The sequence below is a fragment of the Coturnix japonica genome, chromosome Z, assembly GCF_001577835.2.
Source record: "Coturnix japonica isolate 7356 chromosome Z, Coturnix japonica 2.1, whole genome shotgun sequence".
NCBI lineage: Eukaryota > Metazoa > Chordata > Aves > Galliformes > Phasianidae > Coturnix > Coturnix japonica.
This window is the reverse complement of record NC_029547.1, coordinates 49170096-49187645: the sequence shown is the minus strand read 5'-3', so window position 1 is coordinate 49187645 and position 17550 is coordinate 49170096. Positions and strand designations below refer to the sequence as shown.

The window sequence follows — 17550 nt, the reverse complement described above, 5'->3', positions numbered from 1 at the left end:
GCTGATTTGTTTGTTTGTTTGCTTTTATTGTTCTTGTTTGGTTTTCTTTTTGGCATGTTTAACATCATAGGTCTCATGCTTGGATTCATTTAGACTCACTGATTCATTAAGTGGCCTATGACCTTAATACATTTACATTACCAGGAAGGGGTAGTTTATACCAGTCTCTTAGTCATAGAAATGACTCATGATATCCACCCACACTAACCTTTGTTCAGTCTCTCCAAGTATGCCTGGGCTTGTCAGCCTTTCACAAATGGAGTTCTGTGATTCCCTCACTGAGAGAAGGACATCAAGGAAGTCTGGTTGCAAGAACAAGCTGCCTATGCAAGACACAAAACAATAACAGTGACCTTGAGAAGCTGAGGACTTGTATTCTCCAAGTGCATGATGTACTGCTAGAGGGAAGTGTCTCACATGACCTGAAGTGAGGTAAGAGTACAGGATGGGGGAGCTGGGCTTATTCTCTTCTCACATGTTGCCTGACAGCCTCTTTGGGAAAACAGAGGAATTTCCACACACAGCTAAGTGCAAAAAGAATACAGGGATTTTCTTCTAGATATGAGCATTTGTCTACATGCAAAGGGCAAGAAAAGTACTGAAGCAGATACAAAAAGAAGATGAATCCTAAATACAGCCGCTACGTATTTTCTTTCGTACCTATCCCAGGGTCTCCTTGCATGGTTTGTAGCCATGGCAAGGGATATTTCATGCTTTCTTTGTAACTAATTCTGAAGATGAATACCTGAGAGAGACATAAAAAGCTATTCTAGTGTTTGAGTAGTACCTTGCTTTGGGCAGAAGAAAAAAACAGACCAGCCACAACTTGAGCTGGCAGAGCCTTGAAACTTCCCAAATTCTGTTGCAGACCACAGGGAAAACTGAAGTCTTTCAATATTACTACTCTGAAGTACGAGATCGTCACAAGCAAGAAAATTGCCATTCAAGATAGTTAGTTTCATAAAGGATCTTTCATTCTCTTCTATTTTTATGTGCAAGTGTACTGGTTAGGATAATTTGTTAAAACCACTGCTAGCATCCCTGAATGCAGCCTTTGCAAGGAGTTTGCCTACTAAAAGTGTTTGTCTCAGCGCATACTCACTGTCATACTTTATCACATATATCTCAAAGTACCAAGAAGCCAAGCCATCATCACAAGTTTAATTTTCAGATAGGTCACAAGAGGTTATGGGATTGGCCAGCCTGTGTAAGTTTCCAAAAGCAGGAAGAAGACAGTGCAGTATGAGTGGAGGGAGATCTTGCTGTTTTTCTAGTGCAAGCTACTTCTGCACCTCAGCATTTCACTGATTTGCTGCAATCTGAACAACTACTACATCACCTGGTGGTTAAAGAACCTTTTTAGATCCATTTCTGGGGAACTTATTTTACACAGATTTGAAAGTTAGAGAAAGACCTTAATCTTCTTTAGAATACGTGATAATGGAGCTAGTCATTGTTACAGATGAAACCCAAACCCTCATATATTTCTGAAAACACTTGAGAAGTTAGAACATGAGCAGGGCTGTTGAAAGATATTCAGTGGGAAAATCTGCATATGAAAATATGCAAATATATTAATATTTTAATGTACTGATTTTTTTTCAATTAAATGATTCATGCTAAAAAGTATTTCTCATGAGTTGGAAACAATATTTGCTTCCTTTCAAATCAGAAGAAATTAAAATAAATATCATTCAGTCTTCCTGTTTATCTCCTCAGCCAAGGAAGGAGGACAAGGAATGGAAGAAATAAGAAAAAATACACAAAAACTAATTATTTTCTTTACAGTTCTACTTTGTTTTGAGTCAAGAAATATTTTTTACATCAAATCCTTTTATTAAATGTATCAGAAAATTATACAAACTATTCTCAGAAAAAATGAGATGCTGTCAGTTCATTAAAAACACTTGACAGTTAAGATTTTCTGCTACTTGTCTTCTGATCTTAATTTTGGCAATTGTATGTATCTCAAGATCTTCGTTAGAAGATGGTCCAGTTACTCAGTTGCACCTGAATGGTCACATCACAAACTTAAAACTCACTCATGGCCCCTGGATGAAGAGTGTTTTCATTTCCAAAACAGGGCTTTTTTGTCCTACTTGTCATATAAGCTTGTGCTATACTTGTACATTTTAAAGATCACTTTGCTCAAGACAAAATTACATGCTCAGTACTGCTACATTTGGTCTGCCACAGAAGACATTTCATCTCTTAGAAATGATGGTCTGTTTCACTGCCCTGAATATCGCATATCTTGATATGCATAGCAGAGACACAAGGCAGGGTAGCCCAGTATTCAGGAAAGAATCTCTGAGAGGTGGAGTTTAGCTCAGAATTAGCTCTTTAGGAAAATTATAGTACCTCTGCAACCCTGATTAGCTCTGCAAGTTTGTTAACTTAACAAAATCTGTTCTGCATTTCCACCAATGCATTGTTGTCATCTCAAAAAATTTATCACCACTCTGGACATATAGACAACTCTTCTGAGAGCCAGGATTTTTGACATAACAAGAGCACTTGCAGATCTCAGATTTCACTGGGAAAAGTGTGAGGGAAGAAAGAAGAGAAGGGAGGGAGGGAGGAAATGGAGTAATGGAGAAGGGACGGAAAGGAGAAAGGAGGGATGGAAAGGAGAAAGGAGAGAAGGGAGGGAAGAAGGAACGAGGGGAGGGAGAAAGAGAAAGGAAAGAATAAGAAAAAGAAAGAAAATAAGAAAGAAAAAGCACTTTATTCCCAGCTAAAGTTCCACATACATGCAGGTTTTAGCCCCTGCTCAGACCTTCTGAATCACTTTTCAGAAACATTTAGCTTTTCTCTGTTGCCAGGGGCTGAAACACAGAAAGCAATTCAGGACACATGGAGATGACCCTGTATTTCAGGCCTACATACATAACCTGCTGCAGAGGGGCTATCCTAACATTTCAGTGTATACATGCACACATACATTCACATATCCCCAGAAAAACAATTCAAGAGATGTTGAAGACAATCACAGAATAAAGGTTATATCTATATTTTTATAAAGAAGAGGGAACTTGAAGAGAAGATTTTTGAAGAACTAGAGCTAGCAAAATCAATACTTTCTCAAAGCTTGCTGACTAGCTTGTCTAACACTTATCTGGTCATTGCCTTGGCACTTAGCTTTAACAAAATCACCTGGCTACTAGATCCTAAAGTTGATCTTAAAAGAATAAGAACATTATGTATGAAAGGGAAGTGCTAATGTGTTTTATGCCTTCTTAAGAATCAAAACTGATAAATTAAGTGTGAGTTGGACATTAGAAAATAACATTTAAAGAAGAACTTAATTTTAAACTTCTGGTTTAAAAGAAGAGAGCAGTAAAAAAAAAGGGGGGGCTGGGGGGGGAGGGGGTATAAACTGGAGATGAGGGATGAGGTGCAAGATCTCATGAAATTATTAAGCAACAGACATGGAACAAAGAGACAAAAACAAACTAGTCAGAGACAGACCCATAGTAATTACCAAATCAAGCATGTGGCCTTTAGAATGAGTGGGATCATTCATGTGTTACACAAGATTAAATGAATCTAAGAGTGCTATAAAACCATGCACTGCCAGTGAAAGAATTCAGAGCAAGACAAAATTCAAACCCACAAACAGATGCTCAGTGAAATTTATTGTGAGTTCAGAGAGTGTCTCTGTTAAATTATTAAATAAAGACTTGGAATTCCTCAGTGCACAATTTAAAGCAATGAAGAAGGAAGAGATACAGTAAACCAGAATGAAGTGGAAGAGAATACACAAAACTCAGCTTGGTTCTGGGGAAAGAGAGAGATACCAGCCTGAATCTTCTCAAAGTCCCTGGATGTTTGCATGCATTTGCAGAATAATAGGAAATCCAACGAACAAAGAGCAAGGGTAGGAGGGGGAAGGAACATAGTGCCACAAAGGCGAAAAGGAGCAGGATGGAGAGGGAAGAAGAATATCAGAAGGGATCAGAGATGAAAACAGAAAGGAGGCTGATATTTGGAAGAAACAGGCAACCACTGCCATGGCAGGTACGAGCGTTATGTCTTCCTGGTAGCACGTTGCGTCCCCATGGTCCATTCATGCACCTCGCAGGCCTTTGTCTCTGTCGAGACAAGTGACTGCAGTGATCTGTAACATATCGCTTCAGCTCCTGGTTCCCCAAAGCAACCCTCTCACTGAACTCCTGAGTTAAACAGTGCCTCCGACTATTTGCAGTGTCAGGAGGGCTGTTATGGTCTGCACGTTAATATGTGTGGCAGAATGCATGCACGCTGTCACACTGCAATTTTCCACCTCCTTATGTTCTGCTGATTCCCTGCAAAACCTGCAGACCTCAGGGGACTCTGTACACACCTTCAGTAGTTCTTCATCAATTTAAGTTTCAAAAAAGATGTATATATCACCAGGGAGAGCACAGCTAGCAGAAGTTTGCTTCACAGCAGTCATGTGCATAAACTGGATGCAGACGACAATAAAAAGAAAGCATTTCAAGCTCTGATGACAGAGAAGTAAAGAGCATGTCAATGAGATGTTGTGGTTCTTCTGCCATTGCCAAATCAAGGTCATGAAGACAAATCCTCTAGTTTATTAATGCTCTTTTCAGTGTACCACATTAGATCCAGCCAGTGATTCCTGGATGAAGTTACGCATCACACAGGACTCCTCTGTGCCTTGTGCCTTAAAGTAGCAGCATTTAGTTCACGTCTTGCATGCATAGTTGCAGGAAGAATGCTGATCCAAATCCCTTGTGTTCACCCCAAGTTTACTTTATTCCACATACTCTGAATTGTCTGCTCTTGCCAGTGGTACATAAAAAAAGAAAAATGCAAACATGGCTGTTTTTTAAATCCCAGTTTTGCATTCACCAGCCTTTCCACAAAACATAGTTTTATGCGGGAATGAGTAAAAAAATGTCGACTGTATGGATGTTTCAGCTGAGTCAAATTTTGTAGGGCAGAACCTAATTTCAGGTGACCCGAAACTAAGCATTTTTAAAATGAAATTCTATGAATCTGAATGTCTCCTTGTTGATGCTTATCTACTTTCCTTGTTGAGATACAAAGAGAATATGTCATTTGTGTCCACTTCTGAAACACAAATTGCTGCCTGTTTACCTGTCTTACTGGCTTAATTATATGTATGTATAAAAGTGGAATTAAACACTTTCATTTTTCTAAGTCTAAAAAAAGCTGTGAAGCAGTGCAATGTAGTCACATACCACCATCAGTCTACTTACATGAGAAAATACTGTTATCGTGATGAGAATGTCCAGGTTTTACATCTGTTATTTTCCAAGTGCTTATTTAACAAATATACAACTACAGAGAAATTAAAGACATTTAACCTCCCGAATGCTTTCTCAGGTTTATGTATTTTAGAGCATTCCCTTACAAATTACCTGATTTTAAACTTAATTCACCCTACAGTGTTAATAACCAGTTAAACAGTTAGCTATCTATTCAAACACCACACTGCTTATGTTCTGACATCTACAAAGGGAAGGTAGAGACGTTCTCAGTGTCAATAGGCCATGACTTCCACAAAGCCCATGCATAGTGGCTGAGAGAGTGACCACCCACAGTGACACATTTCTACTCCAAAGACGCAAGGAGGCCTACACCAGTGACCTTTCCTGGAGACCAGGAGAATAAGGCTCAGTAATTCAGGATTTAGTCATTCAGAGAAGTTTTTTGGCCCCAGTTAATAAAGGGCCTCGCTAATCCAAGAGCTACAAACCTAACAAGATTCCTGATCCAGCAGGCGCTGTGCTTCAGGGAGGAGTTGGGATTTTGCTTCATTTGATGAGGAATTTATGCTGTTTTCAGTGCTGTTTGTTAAAGCCCTTGGATACAGTCGCTGTACTCCTGCAGCCTCCAGCACCTCACAGCCTGCTCTGGGGGTGCAGCAATGCTGCACAGTCTCCTAGCAGCTCACCCATGTGAAGAACAATGGCCAAGAGAGAAAAAAATCATGAAAATGTTCACCTGGCCAACTCATTCTGTTTGTGACTGAGGAATACACATATGCTATAGCCTATTGGCAGCAGCAAGCACATTTTCATACACATCCCTTCTGCAGGAAGAATTATTGCCAAAAATATAACACGTTATGCAAACAACTTAGTCACCCAAAGAGCTTTATAAATGCGTAATAAGAAGATAACACTGAGCAATAAAATATACTTTACTGAAGTAGCATGAAAACATATGGCCTTCCATTCTGCCTTTAGTGCAGTAACAGAACCAGCCTAGTGAACCAGGTCAGCCAGCCCTACAGCCCTCCACATTTTTGCATAAGAATTTCACACAAGTATACTATCTAAACCATTTCCTAAGGATATCTTTTATTACTGAAGTCACCCAGCCAGAAAGCACAATAATGCACACAGTTTCTTTCCAAAGGGGGGCAGTGGGGGAGAACTGTGTAAAGCAGAGGAGGTTTTCTAATCTTTTGTGGAAACAGGAGAACACTCAGTAAGTGCGTAGCTTGGAGAAATAATAGCATTGCAGTTCTGGGCTTTTGGGAGAGCCTTCCAGCCAAGTACTTTGTAATCTGCTGAAGAACTGTACTGGTTACCAAAAGGTTTAGTGCATACGTATATGCATAGGTACATAATGTGTCTCTGTGTGCACATATATGTGTGTGTGTGTGTGTATGTGTGTATAAAAATCAAATCCAATCCTACTCTTTATATGAAGAGTTAGCCTGTCTAGACTGTAGAACAGGCCTACATTCCTTCAAGGCTTAATTCAAGATAGCATCCACAGTTGTAAAGCAATGAGGAAACTCAAGCACCAGGATTATTTGAGCAATCAGGTATGACACAGCCATGGTTATTTAGAAGTAATCACACTCCTAGCAATTTACAGATACTGGGTTCCCCCCCTCTTTCCAGTGGCATAGCATAATAGTGAGCTATGGCATTTGAGAGAAAGAGAGCGAGTGAGTGAGCAGGCTCGTGTCTTTTTCTGCATCTCTCACCTGCTCACCCTCAGCTGTATCAGGTATGAGAGAATGGGTGCTGACCTGCAATTTCAGAGCAACAATGTTCCTCTACACCCCTCCTACACCACCTACATTCTTCAATAGCCCATTAAAATGTCTCTCATTTTAAGCAATTTAATGAAATAACAAATAGAAAATCTGAGAGGAAAATGGAGAAAAATCAGCTTTGGATGAAGAAAGTGAGAACAGAACCAAAAGCCCTCAGATGACACTATTACAGTTAAACAGGACAAAATGAAAGATGGCGATGTCAAATTAAACTCCTGGACTTTGCGTGAATCACTTATGTAATCAGAAGCGAACTGAGAGAGGAACTGGTGGCCTTGCAGATGATGTGGGAGAAAGTCAATGAGTGTGAGGGCATGCATGTGTGTGTTTGTAAGGCTGTGGTTGTGTGCTTGAGCACACAATGAAAACTAGACTGGCAGCTAAAAACACCAAAGGCAATCGAAGAAGACAAAAGTGGAGTAAGGAAAATGGAATCGAAATAACAGAAAACTCAATCAGCAGTGATGTGGTGAGAAACAGAAACAACTAGAGTGTATTAAACTGTGTGAAAAAGAAGATGAAATAGGGTGAGAACAAAAAGTACAGAAGCAAGAAAACAGAAAATAAGTATTATTCAGAACATTACCAGGAATCTTCATTTTATGTTCTTAAAATGGCCACCACCCTTTCAGGGATAAACCCAACTATAATGACTCTTGCTCATATTTCCCTCCTCCTGATTCCTAAGATTATTTCCTTGTTATTTCACAAATGCACATGCAAAGGAAGCTTCCAGAAGTAATTTTCCTGATTCAAGCGAACATCTTATAACCAGAAACAGACTGAAGATGGGGAAAAGCATAAGTTGGGAGTAGTGCATCATCTTATATAATCATAATGTAAATAGATCTAAATTCAGATTACATTTGACCAGAACCGTAAGTATAAGCTGCAGAGGCAGCTATTTCTTCCTTTGTGATGGAGATGAGAAAGTCCAGACTGACTTATCTAAGCCCTTAGCAGTTTTCCTCTATACAAGTTGTGACTACGTTCCCAAGTAGAATACCAGTAGCTGAAAACAAATAAATTAAAATATTAAAAATTGTGAACAATAAGAAAAAAAAAAAATTATAAGCAATCTCCATAGCAGATAAACCATTTTGACTGGTTGTGACTTCTTCAGATTTCCAAAACCATGAATTTTTGATGCTCAACCTATCAACCAAAATGGATAATGACATTGGAGATTCCAGCTTTGTGGAAATACAGAAGTCAACTCAAATAAACTCTTAATAAAGGAACCCAGACTGTAGATACACCACTATAGAGAGCTGAACAGTTTACAACAAACTTTCTGGGTGGCTTGGCCTGAGTCATTCAGGAAAGGCTGCTTCTTCTAGAAGATGACATCCCATCCAAGAGAGATTAGAGATCTGATCAGAGATCCTGGAAAACTATGGTGTGAGAAGTACCTTTGCATGCTTTCCCTCCTCTTACACCCTGCCTTATGCAACCAGTACTGGTTCCTCTCATGGAAACAGTGCTGAGATAGGGTGACTTCCAGTGATCAAAATTAACTTCTGAAACTGGTAACCAGCTTTCTTTCCAGTAGAAACCCATAATATTAATAATGTTATGATGTCCACATTCTTACAATGTAATGCTAACAGTATGTTAATCCTTATAATTATTGTTAGAAGCAATGCAGGATGGATCGTAATTATCTGTATGTCATGTAATCATCTAAAATTCATGATATTTTGATTCCACTGATTGATGGGTCATTTTGGCATCATCTATTGATACTATAATTCTGTCTCTTCATGGCTATCTAGAAGGCATCAGATGAGGTACCTCCACTTTGAACACGAGGCTGAATTTTCAGCTGACACATGTCAACAGAAGTTCATGTAGATAAGTGCGACTGCTAAGTCATAGATGGATGATTGCTGGTAGCATGTGGTTTTTTCTACATCTTCCCCAAACATAGAAAGCATTACAGAGTACAGGGAAGTACAATCAAAAACAGATAAACTGTGGGAAAATGTGAGAGTGCTGCATTTCCTCTTTACATATTTGATGTTTTTTGACACAAGAATATTCTGTGTGCCCAGTGTTAACAGGGGGCTGGGCACATGTGTGTTTCTCTGTCTCCCTTTGCTTCTGCAAGTTGGTACCACACGAGCATAGCAACATTCTAGTCAAAATATATCACCTTGAATAAACTCACATTTCCTAAATAAGTTTGAGTGTGAAACATCTGGTATGATCTCTGTTATTTCTCTCAATGCAGATTAATGGTAACCTTTCATTGGCAATTATTGAGGATAATGCAATTAAAAAAAAAAAAAAAAAGAGAGAGAGAGAACCCAAGGGCTAAATAGCAAAATTACATGATTTTCTCCCACCAACAAGTGCCTGAGATGTAGTCTGTGATGTCACTCAGTGTGACCCTTTTACAAAGTGCAGATAGTTATTTGACCAGATTTCTCATCTCTGTACACCATCCACTGGCTGAGAAATTTGTGTCCTTGAGAACCTCAGCTGGCATAAAAAAATTGTAAATAATAGAGAGATAGGAAGTTCCACCTCTGTTTGACTTGACTGAGCAACAGAGAAAGGAAAACAATTTTCAGCTTACCAAGGAAACTTCTATTCTTAGTTCATTTGGAAACAAGGCAGCTGAAGTAACACTGAACCAAAAAAAGGGCTAAACTTGGTTTGAGATCAGTGAAATCTATTTGAATATTACAGTGTGCGAAGTCGATTACTTGCACATAGTTTCAACTGAACATGCTGTTATACCAATACACGCCTTTGACTAATAATGCAAAGAGAGTGTAAATACTGATTTGTAAAACAGGCTATCAGATGCAAACACTGAAAATGCATGACAGTGTCTGTGGTCCTAGGGACAGTGATAATCATCCAAAGGAACATCTGCTAGTTCAGCTCTGGTAAAAGAAAATAGATCCCCAAGCCCAGGGACCGCACTAAAATGTACATGTTTGTTTCAAAAAGCTGATTTACTGGCTGAGCCAAATCTTCAGATGGTGTATGCTGGCAGAATTCTGCCAAAGTCAGCGGAGTCATACCAATCTAAAGCACAAACTCACAAAGAGCATAGGCTGTTGTAGATAAATATGGACAGAAGCCTCCTTCCCTTATATCGCTGACACACTTCGGTGTTTATTGTATGACAAACCATGGGGATATTCAGTCTACTAGAATACTATTTCAGTTAATGCATGCCAATATCTCCATTTTGGCGGAGACTTGCTGACAACCTACAGCAACTCTGCCTTTAAATGATAGGTCTGTTAGGAAGGCTGCAATCCCAGAAATGTATTCTCTTAGATCAGATAGGACGAAGTCCTGAGCTCATGAATAGTCTCAGTACATTGCTCTAGCAACCACAGGCATTTCAAGGCATTTCTGCAGCGTGACCACAATCCACGAATATCTCAAGGAAAAGCAGACACAGGTGAGCTGCAGAATCTTCTGAGGCTGAGCAAGTACCTTCTTCACAGTTACACACAAAAACAAAACCCAGCTCTAACTCCAGTCTTGGATAAATTGCAAAATGGCTTCTTATTATAATTGCTAAGATCCCACGGGTACACATAATTGAATTAGGGGGTGTCTCTACTTGCATACTTAGTGGCTGTAGAGCTGTCTTCAGCTTCAGTCTGTGGTCCTGTAATCAGTGTCCAGAACATGCACAAGACGCCCTTTAATTCAGTTATAAGTAGCCCTTGGGGAACCATAGAATTAAACAGTATCATAACGTTCTAAACATGGTCTGTACAAGGACTAATTCCATGCTCCCGTTCAATAGAGGATTTCTCAGCCTCATCAAAGTTTTATGCTAAAATTTTGGCTAATATTTTAAAAGCATGTTACTTCATTTGACCTAAATGACTTTTGCACATGTTCATTTCCATTTTACTCTATCAGCCTGTTTAACATAATAGCATATTAACAGTACATTTGAAAGAAGAGTCAGTGGTTTGGAGTCAGTCCAATGCAGTCACAGCAGCAGGAGAGAGCAATAAGAGTTTTGAAGAAGGAAAATCAGAGTTGAGTCCCCATTACTGCTTCGCAAAATGCAAATATCCTTGTGCACAGGGGATGTTTTGGCATAAGAACATGATGTTTTTTGTACCAGATTACCAGATTATTTCCAGAAATATGTTCCCTGAGAAGACTAGACTACTACAAATGGCTCTTTATAACTGAAAAATGTTGATGAAGCAAATTCTTGAAATTATTATGTCTTTTAACATGTGTAAGTAAAATGTTTTTATATAGTATGGCTACATACCATTCTGTATATTCATGCAGCAGCATGTGCATGGACAGACAGTAGACAAGATTGATAGAAACCCATGCTATTAAACTCATATTATTAAATCTTGTTGAATACAACTTTGCCAAACCAAAACCACTTATTCCATATCTTTTTATGATGGTTATCTTCCTAAAGTTAATTTATTTCATTTCCAGTTTGTGTTGAATGCAAAACAGCTTAACCATTTCCAGAAGTGAGACTCTAGAAGCTGTTCTTCACTGTGAATCTAAAATAAAATTTTTGTTATCTTTTAAGTGAGATGATGTAAATGGAGTACAAGAGTTGAAACTCACCAAGATAGAACATGAGTTTATAGTGAAAAATGAGGTCTTCCTCATTACAGTGGACATTTGAAACAGAGTATGCATTTGCTTACTGGAGAGATAACTGTACATAAGCTTAAGCTGACAATACCTATTTTTACAGTGTCAGATAACCCAAGCAACAGAACAAATGAAGTGAATTTTGGGACATCTGCATGCATTTGAGATCTGCCGATGTTGACTAACATCAGGGCATAAAGCAAAACCAAAATAAGGGCCAAAGCACCTGAATGGAGCTTATTAACAATAGCTGTTGTGGCTGGGAAACCTTATTTCCAACAAAAAGCCCAGCTGAGAAAGGCTTTTCTGCAAAAACTCTTTTCATACACACACACACACACACACACAAGGAAGTAGCAGCCCTTACTAGGAGAAGATATTATGTTTAGCTGGAATTGCAACAGGTTACACTCTGAACTCAAAGTCTCTTGTCAGTCCCATATAAGAGAATGAAATTATGGTTCAACCAAGTGGCATACCTCTGCTGAGGACTATTCTACATAGGACTTGTCTGGCATGTGGGCAATTCAAAAGCAGCTGCCCGTGCAGCATGTTCTAAACAGGCCACTGAACCCAGAAGAAATGCAAGGGCACAACTGGTCTTTAGTTTTTCTATCATAATTCGGAGGGCATCATGAGGCTCATGAAGTTCAACCCATAGATGAATGCTTACAGATGACTTACAAGACCATTAGATTCACATAACTCTGTGAATCACAGAACAACCTCTGGCAGTCAAAATGCTCAGAGACTCCAAAACCTACAGGCAAGCACAGGGAGAGATGTGAAGTGAAAATGGGCATTGCCACTCTTTTAGATATGCGTACAAATAGGGAATTTCTCAGACATAACCTCTGTATCATCCTAGGAAAGCAGTATTGACATAATGGAAGGAGAAAAATCTCTTTTGTCGAGGCTATCTTAAAGATTGAGAAGAAATCAGTATGCACAAATATAAATATATAAAAGAACACATTCTATATCAAAATTAAAAATAAATTTAGAAAAAGCTTTCACTTGTCTTTCACTGTTTTCAAGAATATCAGCATGGTCATATTAGTACAATGCCATAGGGAAGTGATTTATGAGTAGAAAATAGCTGTGCTGTAATTATCATGTTATTATGCGGAGTTACAAACTTTGCTTGCCACATTAAAAGAACTAAAGCAGCTTGCTATTCTGGCTTAAATATGTGTGGTTGGTCAACAACACCTGTATGAATGAGAACTAGAGTATGTACATTTGTCCTTGGAGCTGCAGAGAAAACCCTACTCACAAGGTCTCCTTCTGTGGAATGACAATCAGAACTACCTCAGTTTAATGTTCTGTAAAGTACTTCTTAGCAGGTTTCTAACCCATTTCTCTGCATAGGAGTCAGAAATGTTCACAGGAACATTACAGATGGTCCCTCCCAAGAGAACGACTAATTGCAGAGGGGGAATTATTTTCTGTCAGATTTATGACTTAAAATATATGGGCAAACGTTCCAACCATCTTCCTTTGGTTGCTAAAAGATCTTCAGTTCAAAGACTGAAATGGCACAGTGAGGTGCATAGCTCTGTGATGGATTGCTAGTGGCCCCACTGCACTCATGTTATATTGGCTAGGTTTTAGAGCTGGTCCAACATTTTCTGTTGACAAAACAGTTTTTCCCTGGGAAACTCCCAAATCACTGGTACAGAATCTGCACAGGGTTTATAGTGACATAAACACAAAATATTCAAGAAATTGTCCTGCTCACAGCTTCCAAACAAACTTTCATAAAGGAAACTCACACCTGCGTTAATCTTTCATCTTCCTCTTTCAACTGCAACTGCCATTTAATAAACCAACAGTGCAACATGAGTTGTTTTAAGATAACAACAGTGCCTGATCCCAGACACTGAAAGCCAAATCATCATGAGCTACATTTTTATGTACTTTTCTGTCCAATCCAGCTCTCAGTATAAAAGATGGAGCCAAAGCTCAAATTTCCTATGAAAAGGCAAAGGTTCCTCTTATTCCTGCCCCATGCCATGGTAAATTGCACTGGCAAGTACAACACATTTCCTCACCTCCACATAATCTGATTACCCAGCAGCAGTCAAAGCAAGGAGCAACCAATCTCAACATGGGAAGGCTGTCTGCAACCTCAAGGCCAACATCTGCTTTCCTCTCCTTGGTGTGAGCAAGTTTCCACCTGGTTAGGCCTGCAGGCAACGTGGCAAGCAGATCACCAGACATGGCAAAGGGAGTGACAAAGTCAAATGTAAGTGTATGTGACAGTTGAAATTGTTTGTGACTTAAAGATAGTCAACAGCAGCCAGCAGCAGTCAGGAAGTGCAAAGGTCACAGAAAATACACATTGCCAGTTGATGGCATTATATTTCAAGGCCTGAGGAGCAGAAAGTGAAAAATAAGGAGCATTTGGACCTAATTAAGCAACAAAAGGAATCAGAAGTCTGTGAAAATTAGAACATACATCTTAAAAATAAGGAACATCTCCCAGTAAAATTTCTTCTTCACGTGGGTTCCATCACTTTCCTAGACCTTTGCAGCAACTGAACACTCAGAACAGGCATTGATAACATTCATTTCTATTGTGATACCTGTTAGAATTAAAAAAAGCTACTATGAATTATGTAAATAGAAATGTAGGAAGGCGGGGGCAGTTGTTCCCACTCACATGACTCCTGACTAGCATTTTTTCTAAGGAACTGTTGGAAATTAGTGGAGGCAGTGAAAATGTGCATTTATCTCTCAAGATAAAGCACAACCCTTGGCAGAAAGACAGTCACAAAAGCCTGTGTCCTGTGAAGAACCTTCAAAGCCATGTTATTTCAGAAAAAAAAAAAGTCTTCTTGCAGAATATACTTAGCTACACTGAAGTTATCAAAAGTTAGGAAAAAATTAAGATCTGCAGACAGATATATCTGTAAAAAGTAAGTGAGCTCAAAGGAGTTCTTCTGGCCTTCTGCACAGGTTATAACAAATGCTGCCACTGAAGACCAGCATGGAGAGGAGATCTGCATGTGCACTTCTGCTGCACAGAATCAGAAATGCTGAACGATGATTTGTAGAAGATTCCTTTTACAATCTGTCACCAAGACCTTTTGAAGAATGAGCACATGGAGCTCATGCTTTCTATTACCAGCACATTATAAGTTGCTATTATCAGTTGTCAATATCAGTAAATATCAGCATGGCGCATTACTACATAGAGCACTTAGGAAACATCTTGCTGGCCACTGTTCAGAGGATGGTGAGGCCCTGGCACAGCTGCCCAGAGAAGTTGTTGTGCCTCATCTCTGGAGGCGCTTGAGGCCAGGTTGAATGGGGCTCTGGGCAGCTGAGCTGGTGGGGGGCAGCCCTGCCCACAGCAGGGAGCTGTAACAGTATGATCTTTGAGGTCATTGCCAACCCAATCTGTTCTGTGATTCTGTGATTCTCCTAGAGCATCCTTGTACAGAGTATGGATTGTTCATTTTTGTCAAGTACAGCTGAACAGTTTCATTTCTGCTTCAGTTGCCAATTAAGACCCACCCCCCATAAATAAATAAATAAATAAATAAATAAATTAAAGATCATAGATTGGTAGATAGATAGCTAGACAGATAGATAAGTAGACAGACAGATGGACAGACAGATAGATAGGTAAAGGCCAGAGGAAGATTTCTGCCTGTTAGCGCTGTTTGTTCCTTCACCTTTATTTCTCAGCTATATCAGCAAGGCTAACAAAATAATACCATTAGTTTGTACCTTGACTGATGCCTGTTTTGTGAAATGCAGTAGGTAGCCACAGCTGGCTACAACTATTTTGAGATTTTTTAAAAATTCATGAATAGAAATGCTACACAAAAATCTTTCGGTTGTTTGTACCAATGCAGCAATATGAAGGTAATATGTTGCCAGGACTGAACTGATACCAGAATTTGGCCAAAAGACTGTCAAAATAACCTGGCTGATTGCCACTTATTGCACAAGTGCCAGATTATTCTCAAACAAGAAGATATATGCAGTGAAGTTCTGGCTGGGACATATGTGAGGCATGGTTTGGCTTGCACATGCTTTTGAGCATTGCAGGCAGGTTACATTAAGGAATCTGCATCCTAAAAGTACAACACAGCTCTTGGTTTTCTAACCTAGTCTCCTGTAACCTTGCCCGGATTGGATGACATCATAAGTCTATTGTCATGGATTAATACAAAACTATGATTTGGATCTTCCCCTCAAGCTGCTGTTGTATTTGCCACTGTTTCTCTACTATCGCAGCAAACCTCTGCAGAGTCTGGAATGCCTTGCATGTGTGCACCATATGAAAAGCATTGTGAAGTTAGTTTCCTAACTCAAAAAAATCTGGAATGAGAGATGAGAAGAATACCCCAGTGTTCTCACTGCAAGCTTTGGTAATCCTCATTTGAGATCTCCCTCAGATATTTTCAGTGGAAAGATTGCCACAGTGACTCAGTGTTGCATTTAATGTCTAACCTGAAGATGTGCAAATAACTGTTCTAGCAGAGAATAGTGCTGTACAGTTTGCCTTAATATATTTATATAAATGCAGTCAGCTGGTGGCATTTCAGCAGACAGATGTTGACCATTATACACAGAGCACAAGGGGATTGTGCACTTACATTCACATGCATATTTCCTACACAAGCACAAAGACTCTGCCCTCTTAGCCACACAGTTTCAGAAACCTCAGTCCTCACTGTTAGCATATGCCACAGGATTATAAATGACCATTTCTTGAAGAACACCCTGAAAGACCATAGTAGATAAATGTCTCATTTAATAATAGACGACTCTTCAGTTTGCTCTGTCAGTGGTACCATTCTTCTCAGCAAACACAACTTCTTATTTCTATCAGTATCTATTCATTGAGTATCATTAACCCACATTTAAAATAAATTCAAGAAAAAATATATTTCTCTCTCCTTCAAGTTTTATTACAATAACCTGTGAGAAATGCATTAAACAGAGTATCTGAAATATCAGAAGTAATAATAATAATAAAAAAAAAAAAAAAAAAAAAAAGTAGAAAGAATCATCTTTACCAAAGAATCTTTAGGCAGAATTGAGTAATCCAGATCATGCTGGGTAGCACTGACCATAAGATAAGGAAGAGAGACCTCCAACAGCATTTTTAACATAAAAAAGGGAAAACTCTTCAAGTCACAAAATGTTCTTATGTATCTTTGATTTTCACTTGAATTGCAATCCAGGAATTAAAAGAAGTTTTTGAAAAATGCCCTTGATCTTAACCCTAGGCAGATATATAAATAGACCGACATGGATGGTAACAGCATAACCAAAAGATTATGCTATTTTATGGAGCTGCTAAGCCCTTCACATGTCAAAAACTTTCAGAGTTTAAATGAACACCTTGAAAAATTAATTTCCTCATAGTTCCTTATGAAATAATATCTTTTTTTCACTCCCAAAGAGAATATTTTTCAAATATATCATCACCTACCAAACTCCTTTCAAACCTCTTTTTGTCCCAGGCATAGGATCTATACAGGTATTTCTAACTAGAGAAACACTACAACTTAGGATTTCTAGAAGCACATCTGAGGTTCAGCACTTTCTTCTACCACTGCAGTTCTAGACATGTCAGTTTACCAGTGGTAAAGCAAAATTCTGTCTCTGCTGGAGCATTACTTCAAAAAAACCTTTAAAACAAACAAAAATCTGAACTTCATACCTTGTGATCACACTTTACATGAATGCAATCACTCTGAATTTCCTTTTTCTATGTAGATGCAATGACATCAAGATCATCATTCCTGAATCAAAAGACTGGGGGTGGGAAGGGAAAGGATCAGATCTACTGATTTGACTCCTGGATTCTTCTAATTTAAAGACATGTAGGTTCTCTTCTAAACAAGAGATTTGCTATCTTCCAGAAG

The 17550-nt window shown here is 38.9% G+C and overlaps 1 long non-coding RNA gene across 1 annotated transcript; it reads left to right on the top strand.

Annotated features, from left to right (window-relative positions):
• The first annotated feature begins 214 nt into the window (after positions 1 to 214).
• On the top strand, positions 215 to 16675 carry LOC107306446. Its single transcript, XR_001552120.1, has 2 exons — positions 215 to 432; positions 14621 to 16675. It is a non-coding gene; the product is annotated as an uncharacterized LOC107306446 (long non-coding RNA).
• Positions 16676 to 17550: the final 875 nt, after the last annotated feature.